Consider the following 9,606-nt stretch of genomic DNA (forward strand, 5'->3'; position numbering starts at 1 on the left):
ACGCGCGCGCACACACACACACGCGCGGCCCGGCACGAGCGCTGCACGTCATGTGCAGGGACGCCGGTATTGGTGCGGGAGCTGAAGGAGCAGCAGGGCCCAGGTGACTGCCCGCACCGCCCCCGTCTGGTCCAAGCGACCTTCCCCCCACCCCCCGTGCGCGCACCTGTCCGCCCTCTCTGAGGCCCCGTCCTGCCGCACCGTCCATGCGCCCACCACCCGTCCGGTCCGGCGTCCCTGCTCACTGAGGGGAGTACAGGACAGCCGCCCTCACGTGCTGCTGCTCCTCCAGCTCTGACATGGCCGCCTCCCTGCACACACAGGACAACGTGTGACAGCTGACCTGTCATCTCATCCCCTCAGTAACAGTACAGGATAGGAGGAATAATGGGCTGCAGCAGGCGGGATAACTTATAGCTGTGTGTGTTATCCTGCCAGCTGCAGCACATCCATTCCTCCTATGTTACAGTCCTGCACTGTTACTGAGGGGACTACAGTCATACACCCCTGTCCGCCCCCCTATACAGTCATACACCCCTGTTTCCCCCCCCTATACAGTCATACACCCCTGTCCGCCCCCCTATACAGTCATACACCCCTGTCTCCCCCCCCTATACAGTCATACACCCCTGTCCAATATAAGACATACCCCAAAAGTAAGACATAGTGGGACTTTTGGGAGTAAAAAGAACGTAAGACACTGTCTTACTTTCGGGGAAACACGGTAGTGACAGAGAAGCTGAACAGCTGTATCACTTACATTGTACCGTGCAGCTGATTGGGAGATGTCCTCCTGAATAACATGTACAATAAGTAGTCCTCTCCATTATGTGCGTGTGCTCAGTAATCCTGGATATTCATGGGCACGCCACTCACCAACTGCTTATTGGCAGCTATCTATATGCTGTGTATAGGCAGACAACTTTCAATCAGCAGTTGGAAGGTAGGGGGGGAGAGGTGAGGCATGAATCCCATTCTCTTGCATGTTAGGGTAAAGGCTGAACAGAATGATATTAGTAATACATTGCCCTGTTGAGCATTTCTGTCACTAGTTTATGCTGCCCTCATTTAAGGCAGCATAACCAGTGACAGATCCCCTTTAAGGTAAGCTACTGTGGACTAATGACCACCTGTGTTACCCTGGTGTTTTAGTATAAAGCTATGTTATAAGGTTCTCATGTTGATATGGAGACAAACATGAACACATAAGCAAAGCATTATATTATTATCATTTAATATAATGGAAAAATGGATGGATAGATGTCCTGTTCTCAATAAAATTTGATCTTCTACCAACTGTGATATATTCATATGTTTACCATGTTGATCCCCTTCGGTTCTACCCTGTCTTCTAAACCACACATTCAAACCCTGACTACCTTCTACTGCCGCCACCTCAGAAACATTTTCTCACCCGTGACTCCACAAAACTGCTGGTCCATGCTCTCATTATTTCCCGCTTGGACTACTGTAACTTCCTCCTCTCTGGCCTTCCATCTAACTCCCTTGCTCCCCTCCAGTCTATCCTTAACTTTGCTGCCCAGCTTATCCACATTTCCCCTCGCTCTGCCTCTCCCCTCTGCCAATCCCACCACTCTCTCCCCATTGCTCAACTAATTCTTTGTAAATTGTTGACTTTGACATGCAAGGCCATCCACAACCTGTCCCCTCTGTACATCTCTGACCTGATATTCTGCTACCGTCCCTTACACAACCTCCGATCCTCCAATGACCTCCTTTTGTGCAACCCCCTTGTTCGTACTTCACACAACTGCCTCCACGACTTTGCTTGAGCCTCCCCTCTTAAAGGGGTCCTCCAGGCTAGGGATATTTTCCATGTATGGCCGGGGAGGGGGTGGATATAGATGCTTCCACCTACCTCCCCAAATCCAGTGTAGGGTCCCGGATCGCGCCGCCCCGTTCTGCGGCCACACTGCCACTTCCTGGTCTAAGCTGCGGCTTGAGACATCACGTCTCAAGGCAGCTCAGCCATTCCGCAGCTGAGGCGGGACCCCGCTACGACTGCTGAATGGATGAGCAGCTTTGAGATGTCATGCCTCAAGCCGCAGCTCAGACCAGGAAGCGGCAGCGTAACTGGAGAACGGGGCGACTCGATCTGGGACCCTACACTGGGAGGTAAGTGGACGGCGGTGTCTAAATCCTCCCCCTCCCCGGCCATACACTAAAAATACCCCTAGTCCAGAGTACCCCTTTAAACTCACTACACCGAGACTTCTGGCTGTCACCGACAGCAACTTTAAAACACACCTCTTTAAACTAGGCTACAACCTACAATAATTCTGCTCCACATTTTGACTAATAATGTTTATATCATTAGCCTGCTCCCATTTAACTCAGTGCCGCTCTATGCCGCTCCTTGCCACTCCCCCGGGTGCCTGGAAAAGGAAGCCGGCTGATGAGCAGATTTCAGAGATAACAAAGCACTTCACTTCGCTATTACTGTAAATTCGCTCATCTCTAATCATAACATCAAGAAAATGCATTAGAAGGAACTCTACATGTATTGGATTATAAGCAGGGAGTCCACCCAGGGGCTCAGCTCATTCATAGCTGTACTGTAATGGTAATAAGTCGTGTGTAAAAACAAAAAGAGCCATCATTTCGCCAGTCCCATGTGTCTATCCAGAATTTGTGACTAGTCAGAAGTAATGTCTGATATCAGACAAGCTGATATACAATAAACTTCACATTGCATATTAAGGTATGTGACAAAAGCAATAAGCAAAAGACAATGAAGTCTATTATTAAAAAAAAAAAGTAAGGTTAAGTGACAATTATCCAGTTAGAGTGCGCTGACAGGCTGACTAGTCACAGGTGGCTCTCCGCCCACATGACTAGTTGCCGTCCCTCTCCCTGCCTTGCGCCTCGCAATAAAACATTTTTTTGTCCCCGATATAATGTTACCCCAGCAGAAGCGGCTCATATGCTAGGGGAGCAGCGTTCTAGATCTGTAGGATGCAGTTAGGAGCCCTATCAGAGCAATCATGCTTTCCTTTAAACCTATAATCTAAGTCTAAAACTAAGCAGAACATAAAGTTGCCCACATTGTTCTTCAGTCTAAAGGATTTGCTGCTTAATCCTTAAACCAGGCATAGCATCACGTTGAACACATGCAGAAGAATTCTTTTTAATTCAGTATGTACAGTATTATGTTTAGCGACCCTTTAATAATTAATCATTACCCCTTCATTGCCAAAGACTGCAAAGGATTTTAAAAAGTAAAAACGGTGAGGGGGCACAAACCTTGCTTGTTATTTTTCAATAAAGCTGTCCCTGCTTTCCATGCTCGGTAAATGCATGAATCAGTACTGTGAGGAAGCATTCCCAGGGGGAGGTAAAATATAAATCCTCACACAATTTTACTATCTAAAGCATTACTGTCATTTGCACTTGTCCTCAGACATGTCAAAAGTTATTGATTACAGTAAGTCCTGGATGTCAATCAAGTCTGACTTGTTTGCTCCATTATAGTCTATACAAGACAGATGTCTTAGGCGGCTGGGGAGTGGTGCGGACTTCTGTGCACGTCCCCCAGCTGTATCATGGCAGGTCTCAGTAGTAACACCCAGTACACATGTCTGAGGACATGTGACAAGTTACTGCAAATGACAGTAATGCTTTTAATCTTTGATGCTGTACCTGTCAGTGTCTGTCTGGTTAATGCATGAAGCACTAGTCTTCTGTGCTGTAGCATAGTGAAGAAAGCCAGCAGAAATGATACCCAGAGCCATTCACAGCCAAGTCTAATAATTAAACGGTGCTTATATTGTGTAACCTAACATGTAAAATAATAAAGTTGGAAGCCTGACAGCTGCAAGTGTAATTCAGAAAAGTGCTGGCGCCTGCTTCAAGCAGGAATCTGTCAGTCGCCTAATTGTGTGATTGTCTCTGTCGCACACTGATTTGTCCGGCATTGCGGCATTGTGCATGTCGATGTGTAATTAGAAGCACGTATATGAATGGTCATTTGCAGAACGGAGTGTTCTTCGGGTATTTTTTTTCTGTAGACTCAATGGATTAAATTGCTTTTAATTTTGTTATCTCTCCATAAGAATGCAGCTCACATCCTCCCCATCTGCATCATGAATGAATTGTAGGTCCCACTGGAACTGCAAGCTTAAAGAAGCTGCGATGAAATTGGGGAGTAATAACTGGAGTGACGCATTAGCCAAGTCTGAAAAGCAGATTTTCAGCATCTAAAGGGAATATAAAATATACATTTTCAGTTCCCATGAAGCTCGCAGTGTCTCAGCTTTGTAAAATAGATGTTTCTAGGTCTGTACGAAGTTAATGAAACTGCTGTGCTTCAATCTCGGCGTCATTACACGCACTTGGCTGCCACCCCACCCTCTGCGGCATCGCTTGCTGCATGCTGAATATTTAGGGATCTAAAAATAGAAGCAGGCATTTCAGGAGAATGCCAGGCTCCATCCCTGAACATCCTGATCAGGTTTGTGAGTCTTAGTTACTGTAGCGCTGGCTGTGTCCAGGTGACCTCCACAAATGATCCCAAGCATTGGGTGATATCAGACTATACACTGACCACCTTTATTTCATTCATCTATATTTATTTAAATTCATTCTACAAGACATGACAGTTTTCCTTGATGATCCTGAATGGTCAGGAGTACCTGACAGCCATGCTAGGTTTGCTTTCCCATTGGCCAGTTGACTACTCAGCTGACTTAACATGTACCAACACTCTTGGGTAGCTGTACAGGATGCACTATGTGTGTACATGAGGAGCAGCACTATGTCTGGCCATTCTATAACTTGTATATGGCTTTTTTCACCAGTTTCCCCCTCTATAGACTTCATCTAGTTTTCAGTTATTCCTGAACTAGTGGTTGTAGACTAGCCTCTGTGATGTCCTCCATACACTGAACATACAAAGAAGAGGAGATCCTGCTCCACTGTATCTCTATATCACACCACAGAAGTAGCAACAAAGTATACAGCATCACGGTGCACTGTAAATTGTGAACGGGGTGAGAAATAACCGCAACTACAAGTAACTTGTTTATTAATGATATTGAGAATGGAATTAACAGCAATGTTTCTATCTTTGCAGATGACACCAAGCTTTGTAGTACAGTACAGTCTATGGAGGATGTGCAGATGTTACAGGATGACTTAGACACACTGAGTGTTTGGGCGTCCACTTGGCAAATGAGGTTCAATGTGGATAAATGTAAAGTTATGCACCTGGGTACTAATAACCCACATGCATCATATGTCCTGGGGGGAGTTACACTAGGAGAGTCACTGATGGAGAAGGATCTGGGTGTACTTGTAGATAATAGACTACAGAACAGCACACAATGTCAGGCAGCTGCTTCTAAGGCCAGTAGGATATTGTCATGCATTAAAACAGGCATGGACTCACGGGACAGGGATATAATATTACCGCTTTATAAAGCTTTGGTGCGTCCTCATCTGGAGTATGCCGTCCAGTTTTGGAACCCGATTCATAAAAAGGACGTCCTAGAGCTGGAGAGGGTACAAAGACGGGCAACTAAACTAATAAGGGGAATGGAGCATCTTAGTTATGAGGAGAGATTAAAAGAATTACATTTGTTTAGTCTGGAGAAGAGACGTTTAAGGGGAGATATGATTAATTTATTTAAATATATAAATGGCCCCTACAAGAGATATGGGGAAAAGATGTTCCAGGTAAAACCCCCTCAAAGGACAAGAGGGCACTGCCTGCGCCTGGAGAAAAAAAGGTTCAATCTCCGGAGGCGACAAGCCTTCTTTACCATGAGAACTGTGAATCTGTGGAACAGTCTACCCCAGGATCTGGTCACAGCAAAAACAGTAGAGGGCTTCAAAACCGGCCTAGACAAGTTCTTAGAGCAAAATAATATAAATGCATATGTATAGAACCTATCACCCCTCCCCCTTCCCTGTATCCATCCCCTCCTTGGTTGAACTTGATGGACATGTGTCTTTTTTCAACCGTATTAACTATGTAACTATGTAACTATATGTAAGTAGTTGGAGCCTTTACCTGTGTCTTTCTCCACCTCCTCCTCTTCATAGACTTTTATGGGCAGCTGTGACCAGATACTTCAGTAAGCAGATACAAGCTGTTTTGTTTTGTTTTGAAGGAGGCGGGATCCGTTTCAAGTCCGCTCAGATCTCGCCTCTGCCACTGACTGGCTGAGCGGACCTGAGACGTATCGTCTCGGGCCCGCGTCAGACACCAGGAAGCGGCTGGGAACCGGGGACCGGAGCGCCGCGATACGGGACCCACCACTGGAACCGGGGAGGTGAGTGGACGTCTTTTCCCTCAGCCACCTTCTCCCCGATCCCAGCAAAAAAGTGCCCCTCCCCCCTGGAGCTAGTAGGGGGCAAGGATAAGTAAAGCATGAGCATTTTTCTCTGCTAAGATATATTACAAAGTTTCTTACATTTATTTTTACTTTTATTTTATGCAAAGTTTGTAGAAGTGTAGTGCCTATTTGATTTTATTTATTTAATTGAATTTAAAATTAATTTAATTTAATAAATTGAATTTAAAATTTAATTTTAGATTTGTTTATTTAGGGTGCAATCACATTTTTGAGGGCGCAGATTTGAGGGCACAGATTTGAAGTTGCAGATTCAAAGGAATCTGCAGCTTTAAATCTGTACCATCAAATCTGCTGATCCTGTACATGTGAACGCACCCTTAAAGGGAACCTGTCACCCGGCATTGCGGCACACAGAGCCTGCCCGACTGTCACGGCCGCGGCGGCGTCCCGTGCTCCGGGCCGCCGCCGCGACTCCTCTCTTCCCCATGCAGCAGCCGGTGTCCATAGGCAGGGACCCGGCGCTGCTGTTACTTCGGCCCCGGGGGGCGCCTCACCTCTCCACGCTCCTGTCCGTCGCTGTGCCGGCCGGCGCGCGCGTCCCCGCCTCCTAGGGCGCGCGCGCGCCGGCTGTCTCAGATTTAAAGGGGCAGTGCGCTCCTAATTGGTCTATGCACTCAATCACTCCCTATAAATTCCAGCCCTGCCCCACTACAGGTGTTGGAGCCTCTACATGCTTCCCATAGCGTTTGGCCCAGCTCCCTGTTGTTCCTGATTCCTGTCCGCTACCTGGTCCCTAGTCCTTGTTCCTGATTCCTGTCCGCTACCTGGTCCCTACTCCTTGTTCCTGGTTCCTGCTTCTCCGTTACACTTTAGTTCCTGTGTTCAGCCTGTCACCTGCGGTCACGACTACAGACCTCTGCCAGTACCATCTCCTGCCTACTGCTCCTGCCACGCCTCGCCTGCCGTCACCAGCAACCAAGCCAGGGGTAGCGACCTGGGGGTCGCCTGCCGCAGCAAGTCCATCCCGCCTTGCGGCGGGCTCTGGTGAAAACCAGCGGCCCCTTAGACTCCGCTCCCTGGTGAGGTTAGTGCCATCGCTGGTGACGGTCCAGTGGATCCACTACTCCAGGCGTTACAGTAGGCTCCAACCATGGATCCCGGCGAGGTGCCTGATCTCCGTGACGTCGCCAGAGTGGTCGCTCAACAGGCTCAACAGATCCAGCAACAGTCGCAGCAAATCCAGCAATTGACTGCCGCCCTACAGCAGCATACTACGGCCCAGCGCCCACCACCACCTGCAGCCACCTCGAGACTTCGATTGGCCCTCCCGAGTAAATATGGAGGCGATCCCAAGTTGTGCAGGGGATTCCTGACTCAATGCACCATGCATATTGAACTTTTAAGTAGTCAGTTTCCCACCGAGCTCTCTAAAGTGGCTTTCATCATCAGCCTATTGGAGGGTAGAGCTCTGGCCTGGGCCACGCCACTATGGGACCGTGATGATCCTGTTGCTGCCAATCTCCGAACCTTCCTGGCCGAGTTTCGCTCCATCTTTGAGGAACCTGCCCGTGCTACTTCAGCTGAGACTGCTCTCCTCAACCTCTCTCAAGGGAGCTCCTCTGTTGGTGACTACGCCATCCAGTTCCGCACCCTGGCAGCTGAATTGGACTGGAACGAGGCCGCCCTATTAGCCACCTTCAAGAAGGGCCTATCCAGTCGGGTGAAAGATGTGCTCTCCGCCCGCGACCTCCCTACATCTCTGAACGATCTTATCCTAGTGGCTACCAGAGTCGACAACCGATTTTCCGAGAGAGAGGAGGAGGTCCGGCAGGAACGACGACTGAGCCTGCCCCGTCGCCATCCTCGGCTGGCACCGGTGTTCCAGAATCCCGTTGCTCCTCAGCCCCAGTCGTCTCCAGAAGTTCCTATGCAGGTGGAACGAGCTCGCCTGACGACTGATGAGAGAGCCCGTCGAATGGAGCTGAATCTCTGTCTCTATTGCGGTGGCGCTGATCACTACCGGCAGAGATGTCCCCTACGTCCTCAGCGTCCGGGAAACGCTCGCACCTAGATCCGGTGGGAGAGGCCTCCCTAGGTGTGAAAGCCACCTCTCCAAGGTTGACTATGCCAGTCTCCATCCAGACACCCACAGGGCAAGTTCTCCAGACTACTGCCCTTATCGACTCTGGCTCTGCTGGCAGTTTCATTTCTGCTTCGTTGGTCCAAAGATGGCGGCTACCCATGATACAGCTAGCCCAACCCCGGTCTATCTCTTCGGTCACGGGCGAGATTCTTACCGAAGCTGTGCACTGCCAGACGGAACCCCTAGTCCTCCAGGTGGGCGCCTTACATCAGGAGAGGATCTCCTTCTACGTTTTGCGCCATTCCTCTTCCAACATCCTGTTGGGTCTTCCTTGGCTGCAATTACATACCCCTAAGCTGGACTGGAGAACTGGGGAGGTTCTCAGCTGGGGCCAGGACTGTCCAAATAGGTGTCTGAGACCTCCTCAACCCAAGTGCTCTACGAGGTCACCTGCTAACGCCAAGCCTCTATCGGGACTACCGCAGGAATACCGTGACTTCGTTGATGTTTTTTCGGCCAAGGAGGCGGACTCTCTACCACCTCATCGGCCCTATGATTGCCCTATAGACCTTCTTCCAGGGTCTTCTCCTCCACGTGGTCGAGTATACCTTCTCTCTGTGCCCGAGACGGAAGCCATGTCCTCCTACATCCGGGAGAACTTACAGAAGGGCTTCATTCGTAAATCCATGTCTCCCGCTGGCGCTGGATTTTTCTTTGTGCAGAAGAAGGACGGTTCCCTCCGCCCATGCATAGACTACGGGGGCTTAAATAAGGTGACTGTCAAGAACCGCTATCCTCTTCCGCTAATCCCCGAACTATTCGACCGTCTCCGTGGAGCTAGGATCTTCTCTAAGCTGGAGCTGAGGGGAGCGTATAACCTGATCCGAATTCGTGAAGGAGACGAATGGAAGACCGCTTTCAACACCAGGGATGGGCACTACGAATATCTGGTCATGCCATTCGGCCTATGCAACGCCCCAGCGGTCTTCCAGGAATTCTTGAATGATATATTCCGCGATCTCCTCTATGTCTGCGTCATTGTCTATCTTGACGACATCCTGGTCTTCTCCCACGACCAGCAGGCCCACGTGTCCCATGTACGGCAGGTTCTACGAAGACTACGGGCCAACCGTTTGTATGCCAAGCTGGAGAAGTGCATTTTCCATCAGCGCAGCCTGCCGTTTCTTGGATACATTGTCTCCGACC

The sequence above is a fragment of the Dendropsophus ebraccatus genome, chromosome 11 (genome assembly GCF_027789765.1).
Source record: "Dendropsophus ebraccatus isolate aDenEbr1 chromosome 11, aDenEbr1.pat, whole genome shotgun sequence".
Taxonomy (NCBI): domain Eukaryota; kingdom Metazoa; phylum Chordata; class Amphibia; order Anura; family Hylidae; genus Dendropsophus; species Dendropsophus ebraccatus.